The sequence below is a fragment of the Pseudophryne corroboree genome, chromosome 9, assembly GCF_028390025.1.
Source record: "Pseudophryne corroboree isolate aPseCor3 chromosome 9, aPseCor3.hap2, whole genome shotgun sequence".
Classification (NCBI taxonomy): domain Eukaryota; kingdom Metazoa; phylum Chordata; class Amphibia; order Anura; family Myobatrachidae; genus Pseudophryne; species Pseudophryne corroboree.
The window spans coordinates 42,832,605-42,844,965 of NC_086452.1; the positions used below are offsets into that span (position 1 = coordinate 42,832,605).

The 12,361-nt window shown below is 51.8% G+C and overlaps 1 protein-coding gene across 6 annotated transcripts in view; it reads left to right on the forward strand.

Moving 5' to 3' along the window:
- The first annotated feature begins 1,914 nt into the window (after positions 1 to 1,914).
- C9H1orf87 (chromosome 9 C1orf87 homolog) overlaps positions 1,915 to 12,361 on the forward strand; it is a 58,675-nt gene continuing 48,228 nt past the window's right edge. For 2 of the 6 annotated variants that reach the window (XM_063939248.1, XM_063939250.1), the window contains exons 1-2: positions 1,915 to 2,839; positions 11,329 to 11,566. The gene's annotated coding sequence lies outside the window, so the exon portion shown is untranslated. Of the gene's footprint in view, positions 2,840 to 11,328; positions 11,575 to 12,361 lie in introns of all 6 variants that reach the window. The other 4 variants (XM_063939251.1, XM_063939252.1, XM_063939253.1 and 1 more) reach the window with 4 other exon arrangements.

The following is a 12,361-nucleotide window of genomic DNA, read 5'->3' on the forward strand; positions in this document are numbered from 1 at the left end:
CAAGCCTGCCCCAGCATGCTGGCACTTGGAGAACCACAAGTGCCAGCATGCCCGGACATAAAGGGCCCACTGGCACCCGTAGTCCACCTGTAAAGAAAATATTAAAATAAAAACACAACGCCTAATGTTTTATTATTTTATTGTGCAGGACCTTCACCTGGGGGCGGCGGCCTTTAAGCTCTTTTGCATGGCCGCCGCCTTCTCAGGGCTTCCGGCGTCTTCACCTGGGGGGCGCCACCTCCCCAGGGCTTCCAGCATCTTCACTTGGGGGGGCGCCGCCTCCCCAGGGCTTCCGACGTCTTCACCTGGAAGGCGGCGGCCTTTAAGCTCTTTTGCATGGCCGCCGCCTTTCCCAGGGTTTCCAGCGTCTTCACCTGGTGGCCGGTGGCTGCTAAGCTCTTTTGCATAGCCGCCGCCTATCCAGGACTTCAGCCGTCTTATTTCTTCAGGAGCTCTTCACTGCTCCTCCTCCGCCGACGGACTGACAGCCGCTCCCTCGCGCTGACTTATATAAGTCAGCCGGAGGGGATGGGGCGATGATGCGGCAAGCCGTGATTGGCTCGTGGTGGCCATCTTGACTTTCCAAAATGACGCTGAGGCGCCATTTTTTAAACTGGCACCGCTCCGCTGCCAAACTCTGCTACAATCTAAACTTCCGCCGCCCACACCACCGCCGCATCCCGCCGCCCGCACCACCGCCGCATCCCGCCGCCCGCACCACCACCGCATCCCGCCGCCCGCACCTCATCCGCTACCGTCGCCCACACAGTGATTGACAGCGGATCCAATGACGGATCCGCTGGCCAATCACTGTGGCCTCACTGACAGGGGCGTGCTTTCATAGGTTGAAAGCACATCCCTGTATGAAAGCAGCACCTCTAATGGTGCCACTTTCCCATGTTATTTCAATGGGCTTTTCCTGCCCATTGCTAGGCCCCGCCCGCGCCCGCCCCTGCTCCTATATCTTTTCCCATTGACAACGGGAGCTACCACGATCGGTGCCTCCCAACCCCACTTTCAGAGGATTAGGGATTAGAATAATAGAAAGAGGATGCATATGACACAGAATATGTGTCATATGCATCTTCTTTGTATTATTTGAATCATTAATGACAGGGGAGGCACTGCCTCCTACCTCCCCTGACTGCACATCCCTGATAGATAGATAGATAGATAGATAGATAGATAGATAGATAGATAGATAGATAGATAGATAGATAGATAGATAGACTGTCTGTTTCCGCTGGCTCAGGCTCCTGGTGCAGCTTCTGGCAGATCCCGGGCAGGGGAGAAAAAGGAGGAGGGAGGGGGAAGAGGGAGCCGCAGTGAATGCTGGGAAGCGCATCCCAGCATTCACAGCGGCGGAGGTTAGCCTATGGTGAAGGAGAGCGACAGCAGCAGCGCCTCCAACAATTACACTGCGCTGCTGCGGCTCCCGAGTCCCTCCTCCTCCCCCTCCCCCCCCCCCCTCCCGTTGCCGGTGCGCTCCACGGCGGCGGTGGCGGCACACAGCGGCAGCCAGGCGGCATGTAAGGAGTCAGTATGACTCATTACATGCCGCTCTGGCTTTCGGCCCCTTGACAGTGGCGGGCCCCAGTGCAAGGCACTGCTTGCACTAACGGTAGTTCCGCCGCTGGATATCACATAGGACTGTATACATAGGAGAATAACACATAGTACTATATACATAGGAGGATATCACATAGGACTATATACATAGGAGGATATCACATAGTACTATATACATAGGAGGATATCACATAGTACTATATACATAGGAGGATATCACATAGTACTCTATACATAGGAGGATATCACATAGGACTATATACATAGGAGGATATCACATCTCCTATATATTTGCCTTGTCTGTGCCTGGCCCTCTAACGCTGGGCGGAGTCACAGCAGTGGGCGGAGTCACAGAGCCCACCCACATGTGCAGCAAGTCTCTGTGCAGAGTGTTAGGTCCTGCTGCCTGTCCGCCATCAGCAACTCGGACTCCCCGGCCGCGGCGCCAGGGGCACAACACTGCCGCCGACATACACACTTATACGAGGGACGGGTGGTGCAGGAGAAGCCTTTCGTAGCCCTCCCTGACCCGTGCACACAGACCCGGCGCCTCCTCCACGCACGGTGACAGGGGGGTCAGAGGGGTCCCGGGGGTGAAGTATACAGTTTTACAATTGCTGTCCGCCGCCGCCGCCGCCCCCCTTAGCCTGTCACTACGTTCGGCTCGGTCGTGCCGCTGCCCTTCCCACCAGACTGCCGCAGATGCAGTGGCTCATGCAGCACTGAGCCAGCGCTGCGGTATGCACACCTCTGCCCCAGCCTCCCGCCGGCGCCGAACACAAGGAGATTGTCAATGTCATCAGAAGGGGGGACACCAAAGTGCCAGCTGTACTGCTGTGACAGGAGCCGAGTGAGATAAGCCGCTGCAGCACTCGCCTCCTGTCACAGAGAAGAGCCGGCACACACTCTCTCCAGTCTCCGGGGGCAGCCAGCATCTTCAGGCTAGCTGGAAACACCCCCGGAGCGAGAGAGAAAATACCTGTGAGGCCACGCCCCCTTTTAAATTTAGCCACGCCCCTTTTTCAACCGCCGAAAACGCATGTGTATGTGTGTTGAGGAGGGGGGGGCCCAAGCTGTCACTGTACAGGGCCCCAAGTATTCAGTTGCCGCCCGTTCGCACGCCACATTCCAACGCTGCCTCCCTCCATCCCCAGACGCTCTAACTGCACAACACACGGCCGGCCCGACAGCCAACAGACGGGGGATGAAACGGACAGAGTGCGTGATACTGTGGAGGGAGATATCTCTGGACGCTGCACCAATTTCACAGGTGAGAGAGCACCGCTGTGAGTGTCGGGGGCAAACTGGGAGCCAGGAGAGAGCTCTGCCACCCCGGTCTCACCCTTCTGGTGTCCACCCCCTCCACAACTTAACATGCTCTCTTTGTCAGCTTCCTCTCTGGGGACTCCCCTCCCTACCACCCCACGTCTCTGTATCCCCTCCCTACCGCCCCGCGTCTCTCTGTCCCCTCCCTACCGCCCTGCGTCTCTCTGTCCCCTCCCTACCGCCCTGCGTCTCTGTATTCCCGCCCCACGTCTCTATATCCCCTCCGTACCGCCCCGCTTCTCTCTGTCCCCTCCCTACCGCCCTGCGTCTCTGTATTCCCGCCTGCGTCTCTGTATCCCCTCCCTATTGACCTGCATCTCTGTATCCCCTTCCTACCGCCCTGCGTCTCTCTGTCCTCTCCCTACCGCCCTGCGTCTTTGTATTCCTTCCCTACCGCCACGCGTCTCTGTATTCCCGCCTGCGTCTCTGTATCCCCTCCCTACCGCCCTGCGTCTCTGTATTCCCGCCTGCGTCTCTGTATCCCCTCCCTACCGCCCTGCGTCTCTGTATTCCCGCCTGCGTCTCTGTATCCCCTCCCTACCGCCCTGTATCTCTGTATTCCCGCCCCGCGTCTCTGTATCCCCTCCCTACCGCCCTGCGTCTCTGTATTCCCGCCTGCGTCTCTGTATCCTCTCCCTACCGCCCCGCGTCTCTCTGTCCCTTCCCTGCCGCCCCACGTCTCTGAATCCCCTCCCTACCGCCCTCCGTCTCTGTATTCCCGCCCCGCGTCTCTGTATCCCCTCCCTACCGCCCCGTGTCTCTCTGTCCCTTCCCTGCTGCCCCACGTCTCTGTATCCCCTCCCTACCGCCCGCGTCTCTCTGTCCCTTCCCTGCCGCCCCACGTCTCTGTATCCCCTCCCTACCGCCCCGCGTCTCTGTATTATCGCCCTGCATCTCTGTATCCCATCCCTACCACCCTGCGTCTCTGTATCCCCTCCCTACCGCCCTGTGTCTCTGTATCCACTCCCTACTGCCCTGTGTCTCTGTATCCACTCCCTACTGCCCTGTGTCTCTGTATCCACTCCCTACTGCCCTGCGTCTCTGTATCCCCTCCCTAGCGCCCTGCGTCTCTGTATTCCCGCCCTGCGTCTCTGTATCCCCTCCCTACCGCCCTGCATCTCTGTATTCCCGCCCTGCGTCTCTGTATTCCCGCCATGCGTCTCTGTATTCCCGCCCTGCGTCTCTGCATTACCGCCCTGCGTCTCTGTATCCCCTCCCTACCGCCCTGCGTCTCTGTATTCCCGCCCTGCATCTCTGCATTCCCGCCCTGCGTCTCTGTATTACCACCCTGCGTCTCTGTATCCCCTCCCTACCACCCTGCGTCTCTGTATCCCCTCCCTACCGCCCTGCGTCTCTGTATCCCCTCCCTACCGCCCTGCGTCTCTGTATCCCCTCCCTACCGCCCTGCGTCTCTGTATCCCCTCCCTACCACCCTGCGTCTCTGTATCCCCTCCCTACCGCTCTGCGTCTCTCTATCCCCTCCCTACCGCCCTGCGTCTCTGTATTCCCGCCCTGCGTCTCTGTATCCCCTCCCTACCGCCCTGCGTCTCTGTATCCCCTCCCTACCAATCCGCGTCTCTCTGTCCCCTCCCTACCGCCCTGCATCTCTGTATCCCCTCCCTACCGCCCTGCGTCTCTGTATCCCCTCCCTACCGCCCCGTGTCTCTGTATGCCCTCCCTACCGCCCCATATCACAGTATTCCCTCCCTACCGCCCTGCGTCTCTGTATCCCCTCCCTACCGCCCAGCGTCTCTGTATCCCCTCCCTACCGCCTGCCTCTCTCTGTCCCCTCCCTACCGCCCCGCCTCTCTCTGTACCCTCCTTACCGCCCCGCCTCTCTCTGTCCCCTCCTTACCGCCCCGCCTCTCTCTGTCCCCTCCCTACCGCCCAGCGTCTCTGTATCCCCTCCCTACCGCCCCTCTGTATCCCCTCCCTACCGCCCAGCGTCTCTGTATCCCCTCCCTACCGCCCAGCGTCTCTGTATCCCCTCCCTACCGCCCCACGTCTCTGTGTCCCCTCCTTACTCCCCTGTGCCCATACAGGGTCCATACCACCGGCTCCTGGATACCCCCCTGACAAACCCTCACCAGGAGGACAGGAGCCGTAACCCCCTGTGGTGCCCCCCGTAGTTACCGGTATATCGGTGATGCTCCGCTCTGCCGCCTCCTCCCTATCCCTCACACAGCAGGCGCAGGGCGCAAGCCAAGCACCGAGTACATGACCGCGCTGCCCATGGCCATTGGCCCTGGTACTAGCTCCAGCCATCGCCCCCTCCTCCTACTGCACCTGAGGGGGGCGCGCACATAGCAGAGGGAACTGGTGCACCTGTGGCCGCGTGGAGGGCTCGCATGCGCAACATGTCCGCATCACTACACCTGAAGGATGGTACGGTGTAGAGAGAGGACACAGCTGCCCCTGTTCCGCATTGTAGCAGCACTCCTCTGTGTCTGATGACACCATTTACCTCTTCATGCGGGTATGTCTATATCACATACATCCTTATCCGTGTCCTATATATTGTTACACATAACATCACATAGTTATAGGTCCCCCCCCCCCCACCTGCATCCACCCCCCCTCCACCCGCAGCATCTACAGACTCCCTGCCTCATCATCGTGCCCTGCAGCCACTCTTCACGCCATCGCAAGGGACTACTCCCCCCTCACCATCGGACGCCCTTTCGTCGTGCAATATTTAACCACTAACAAACCTAGGAAGGCAGGTAATACTCCATATAATACAAATATTGAACCCCAGCAAAGCGGCCTGGGGTTAAGGGGCGTAGCCCCTTTCGACGGTGTGAAGAGCGCCCGTAGGGCGCGATGAAGCACCTAGTAGTACTATATACATAGGAGGATATCACATAGGACTATATACATAGGAGGATATCACATAGTACTCTATACATAGGAGGATATCACATAGGACTATATACGTAGGAGGATATCACATAGGACTATATACGTAGGAGGATATCACATAGGACTATATACATAGGAGGATATCACATAGTACTATATACATAGGAGGATATCACATAGGACTATATACATAGGAGGATATCACATAGGACTATATACATAGGAGGATATCACATAGGACTAGGGTGGTCATTCCGAGTTGTTCACTCTGTAATTTTCTTCGCATCGCAGCGATTTTCCGCTAACTGTGCATGCGCAATGTTCGCACTGCGACTGCGCCAAGTAAATTTGCTATGCAGTTAGGTATTTTACTCACGGCATTACAAGGTTTTTTCTTCGTTCTGGTGATCGTAATGTGATTGACAGGAAGTGGATGTTTCTGGGCGGAAACTGGCCGTTTTATGGGAGTGTTTGAAAAAACGCTACAGTTTCTGGAAAAAACGCGGGAGTGGCTGGGGAAACGGAGGAGTGTCTGGGCGAACGCTGGGTGTGTTTGTGACGTCAAACCAGGAACGACAAGCACTGAACTGATCGCACTGGAAGAGTAAGTCTCGAGCTACTCAGAAACTGCACAGAGAAGTCTTTTCGCAATATTGCGAATCTTTCGGTCGCAATTTTGATAAGCTAAGATTCACTCCCAGTAGGCGGCGGCTTAGCGTGTGCAAAGCTGCTAAAAGCAGCTTGCGAGCGAACAACTCGGAATGACCACCTATATACATAAGATATCACATAGGACTATATACGTAGGAGGATATCACATAGTACTCTATACATAGGAGGATATCACATAGTACTCTATACATAGGAGGATATCCCATAGGACTATATACATAGGAGGATATCACATAGTACTATATACATAGGAGGATATCACATAGTACTCTATACATAGGAGGATATCACATAGTACTATATACATAGGAGGATATCACATAGTACTCTATACATAGGAGGATATCCCATAGGACTATATACATAGGAGGATATCACATAGTACTATATACATAGGAGGATATTACATAGTACTATATACATAGGAGGATATCACATAGTACTCTACATAGGAGGATATCACATAGTACTATATACATAGGAGGATATCACATAGGACTATATACATAGGAGGATATTACATAGTACTATATACATAGGAGGATATCACATAGGACTATATACATAGGAGGATATCACATAGGACTATATACATAGGAGGATATCACATAGGCCTATGTACATAGGAGGATACCACATAGAAGGCTTTACCACACCAAGACGTAGTTATGTGACCAGCGGTCCCTATACCGACGCTGTGATCCCTACCAATTAACAGCCCGACAGTTGGCATGCCGACTGACAGGGACTATTGTCCACGACACCCATATAATGGGAATAGAACCTGTGGCGAATGCAGTGAGCCCTTTAAGTGGCTTCACTGCGCTCGGCCCCCACCAGCAATCTAATGCTTGGGATCCTGGAATCGGTATAGTGACCGGCGGGATCCCAAACCCGACCCATCTGACGTGAGTTGGTCAGAATCTCTTTATCCCGTGGATAAATGATTGAATTTTGGAGATGACATTGTCTCACTGTATAATAAACATGACAATGAGGGGCTGGCCTTGGAACAATGCGCGTTATATAACAGGGCCGGAGAGGCGATATAAAGTGACATATCCGTGTATTATAGGACATAAGCTCTGCAGGTCTGACTTATCTCTTACACAGAGACTGGACCAGAACGTGTCTGTATGAATTACCGTGTGTCTAGTGGTGTCCGCTATGAGCTACCAGTTACCGTGTGTAGTCACAGGCCCAGGAACTAAAGTGAGAATAATCATATAGTACCCTGGGCACGAGGGGCAGTCCCCTGGACGTCCTTACTGTGATACTGAATACATTGTCATTTTAATTCCCCCTTCCTGTATCTGCCCCAGCGCAGGCAGCTTCCCCCACGCACACGAATACGCTATATATACTAAATTATTACTTCGGTGCTACCCAGGAACGTTACATTAAACAGGCCTGGCCAACCTGTGGCTCTCCAGATGTTGTAAAACTACAAGTCCCATCATGCTTTGCCACAGTTTTGCTATTAGGGAATACTAGAACTGTGGCAGGGAATGCTGGGATGTGTAGTTTCACAACATCTGGAGAGCCACAGGTTGGCCAGGCCTGCATTACCACTATCTCACCGCTGGAATGTAAACTGTCAGTAATTCCACAATCACCCACATTATATATTCCCACTCAATATTTCTTCCATCTTTGGATACCGGTGAGGACCAGGCATCTTTACAAAGGACTCCTTCCTTCTAGCTACAAAGGTGTGGGCACTCACAGGGGGAGGCCCCCTGAATTAGAGTTTGGGGGACAGCGGGAATGGGGTGATGCTAGAGAAAGGGAAGAATGAGAGGGGTGATAGAGAGGAGTAGACAGTGCGCGTACAGCCGTGCTTGCCACACAAACATTACAGCATCCATGCTGAACTGTGGCTGCCGCTGGGTCCTATATTAAAAAGGGGTGCAGAGCGCTTGTAAAAAGTGAATGTAGAGTGGGCGCATTACCTGAAAGAAAGAAGGGGTTAAACAACTTTCTAAATGTTTAAGCTCCTTAGTGAAACTGTAAGGACTTGCATTGAAGGCGTTGCGGGGTCTCCAAAATTGTGCCAGATGTGATTGGGGCTGAGCTGCACCCCTTAGATTGCCACTGGGTCCTAGACAGTACAGGATTAAGAACTCAGAGGGCCCTAAGAAGCACAGTTTTTGGACTCCAGACTGCTTACCCCCCTCTCCCCTCTGCTGACCTTTATAGTACTCACTGCAGTCATATTGCAGGCACAACGGCTAATCCTTATTTTGGGTTTTCATCAAGGTGTAATAAGATTTCCAGGCCCCAGTATATGCTGCCTTGTGTGGTGATCTGGTGCCACATCTCACAGTACTTTCCAGACCATTTAAAACCAGAACCAGGGATATTTGTCTCCCTCCAGGGTCAAAATTTACTAAAGTTCGATTTTGGTGATTCAAGGGATTTGGCATTCTGTTTCAATTCGATTTCCATTAGAATTGGGTTGAACAGATTTACTAAAGCCCAAATCGATTCTAAAGGCAGATTCAACTCATATACCAATAGAAATTGAATTTCTGAAAATCATCGATGTTTTAACATAGACCAGGCTCTTCCTGGTGTGTATAAGGGGTACTACTGTGTGGTGTAATGTGAATTGGTACTATTCTGTGGCCACGCCCCTTCCCGTGGTGCTGTGAAGGGGGGGGGGAGGGGAGGTGGCCAATATCATTGTGCCTAGGGGAGCCTGACCCGTAAATACGGCTCTGATGAAGGGAGGACTGTGCATGTGCAGAACAGGCCCTGCGTCGTTGTATGCAATACCGCATAAGCTGCAGCCTGATGCCCTTTGGAGGTGGGGAGGGGGCGGTGCCAGGCAGTGTTCCTGAAAAAGGGGGCGTGTACACTGTGTCCACCTCTGAAACAGGCCAATTAATGACCCATGAGGTATGCCCATCCCTAGTGAGAACCAATATCGTTTAGTCCTTTTCAGAGATGAAAAAGGCTCCTACAAAGCAGGAATCGGCCCTTTCCATGCGTCTTCTACACACAGTTCTTTCATTTTATATCATGTTTATAAAATGAAAGAACTGTGTGTATAAGACGCATGGAAACGCTATAGCCACCACCGCGGTGGCCGGTAAATCCATGTGCTTGCACAACAGTCCTCATCTGATATCATAAAGCTGCATTTGCAGGCAACCTGTTAGTACCTCTTCATACAGCACTGCTTGTTTTCCTACCCAGTATCACACTCATATGCATTGCTGCCATCTAGTGGTATAGGTGTGTAAAGGCGGACTCAAAATAGGTGGATATGAGGAACTTGAGGCCCTTCTCTTTTATTTTCACTGGATAGATGGCTTCTCTTAATTCTTCTAAATGTATTGTTAGGTTATCAGATATTTCTTCATAGATAAGTTTGCGCTGCTTACCTTGGTTCCCATAGACCTAGTGCTTACTGTGATTTAGTAAGCGTCGTAGAGGATTGCTTTTCATCGCTGGGTAATGGCATCTTCAGATGACGTTTTCCTATACCTTGCAAAGCTGGAAAGGCTTCTGTTTGACTCCCCTAGGCGGCGTTACATCGCAGAGGTGGAGGGTTAGTTTTCGGGAGGCTCCCGCCGCTGGAGGTTTTGGTAAATTAGAGCACAACAGAAATTGGCAATGCTGCTATAAGTGGTGTTAATGATAGTTAGCGTCAAATCATAGTGCGTCCTGTGGGACCCGCTCATTTCACCGAAGAGCAAAGGCTGTGAATACTTATGGACATGTTATTTCTTAGGTTTTTATTTTAATAAATTAGCAAAAATCTAAAAAAAAAAAAAAAAATCTTGTTGTCATTATGGGGTATTGGGGGTCATTCTGACCCGTTTGCTCGCTGCTGTTTGTCGCAGCCGAGCAAACGGGTCTCTACTGCGCGTGCGCTAGCGCCGTAGTGCGCCGGTGCATGCCAGATGGCCGAAGGCTGTAGCAGGGCTGCAACCGCCTCTGCCTGATTGACAGGTAGAGGCGATCGCTGGGCGGGAGGGGGAGAACGGCAGCGTTTGGCCGCCGTTTCGTGGGAGCAGTCCGGCCACGCCTGCGAACGGGAGGCGGGCCGCGGCGGCTGCGTGACGACACACACAGCCGCTGTGGGCCGGGGAGTGATGAGTAGCTCCTGACAAGCACGCTAAAGCTGCGCTGGTCGGGAGCTACTCTTGAAGTGCAAAGGCATCGCTGCTGTGCGAGGGGGGGCCGGCACTGACATGCGGGGCGGGATAGCCCTGTGCTGGGCGTCCCCCCGTATGTCAGTGTGAATGATCGTAGCTGTGTGAAATTTAGCACAGCTACAATCAACTCGGGATGACCCCCATTGTGTGTAGAATTTTGAGGGGAAAAAATTAATTTATTCCATGTTGAAATAAGGCTGTGACATCACAAAATAGTATATACAAAACTGTGAATTCAGTTCAAATTGGACAGATTTACCTCAGTGAACCATTCCAATGTTTGGTGTACCAATGATTTTTGTTTGGTGGGTCAATGCAAGGCTCGCCTTCCTTCATTTTTAATTTATGTACAATTTTTTTTACTGTAGGGATGCGTGTAGAAGGGGGGGGGGGGGGGACACAGACCCATGACTTACCTAGGGCCCCGTGAAGTGTTAATTCGGCTCTGGGACAATCACATTAATTACAATATAGTAGGCATTAAAAGCCCGCCTAAACCACTTGTTGATGTCAGCAAAGCTTGGAAAGTAATTGACGACGGAGCTTAGTGTAAGGACTGATCCTGGAATACAGCGTGTGTTCCCAGACAACACACACAATCCCAACAAAGCAAACAGAACAAGCAGTGCAGTTATATAGAGGGTATTTATTTAGCACATATATTACATGATAAGGGATATTGTTGCCTTTCTGTGTCCTGGCTCCAGTTTGTGTATTCTCTGTCTCACCTTAGTAACCTATTAGAGGGAGGGTAGAGTCTCACCCAGAAGAGACTGCATCACTAATTCCCTGTGCTGCTGTAATGTGGTATCCTGCCTCCACTTGTGCCGAATCTCAGGCTGCGAGCCACATCAGGTACATGAATGAGCCACATCGGCAGTAATAGATCCACATCAGCAGTAATAGAATCATTGGATCACATTAGATCCTACAGCGCCTGTGTCACTGGATATAGGAGTACGCCAGGAGAGGTAAGAAAGTCAGTATTGCTGCAATTACTTCATTCCTATTACTATCATGTATGTAGTGTGTACCATTTTACGCTTTGCTGTGCACTGTTACCAGAGATGGTCCTAGGCATAGGCAAACTAGGCAAATGCCTAGGGACACAAGGAGCTTCTGCTGATTAAAATGATATGCGGCATGCCTATATTCTGTGTGTGACTGCAGCTGTATCTGCATACGAAATGCAACGGTACAGTGTATTCCTGGAAATCACTGTAACGTAGCATTTCATATGCAGATACAGTCACAGTTGCACACAGAATATAGGCATGCTGTATATCGTTGTAATCAGCAGAAGCTGCTTGTGCCTCCTAGCCAGATAGTAATGCAAATAACCTGCATTTACGGCAAAACTATGCAACCGATGTTAGCAGAGCTGCCAGCTGACTAACGCCAGGCATCTCCTGCTTCATGGCGTATTGAGGCGTTATGTATGAGGACACATCTGTATCCAAGCAGAGGCAGAGATCACAGTGTTAGCTGCCATGTGAGAGCTGTGTGCGGGTGGGTTGCTTGTGCAATAGTGTTTGGCATATGTGTAAGGGGCATTATGTGTGTCATGTGTATAAATGCACTAATAATGTGCGGCAAATATGTAATGGACATTATGTGTGTCATTATGTGTAGAAGGGCATTAATAAAGGTTGGCATAATGTGTAAGGTGCATTATGTTTATAAGGACATTAATGTGTGTCATATGTGTAAGGGGCATTACTGTGTGGTATTATGTGTATAAAGGCATTACTAATGTATGGCATTAT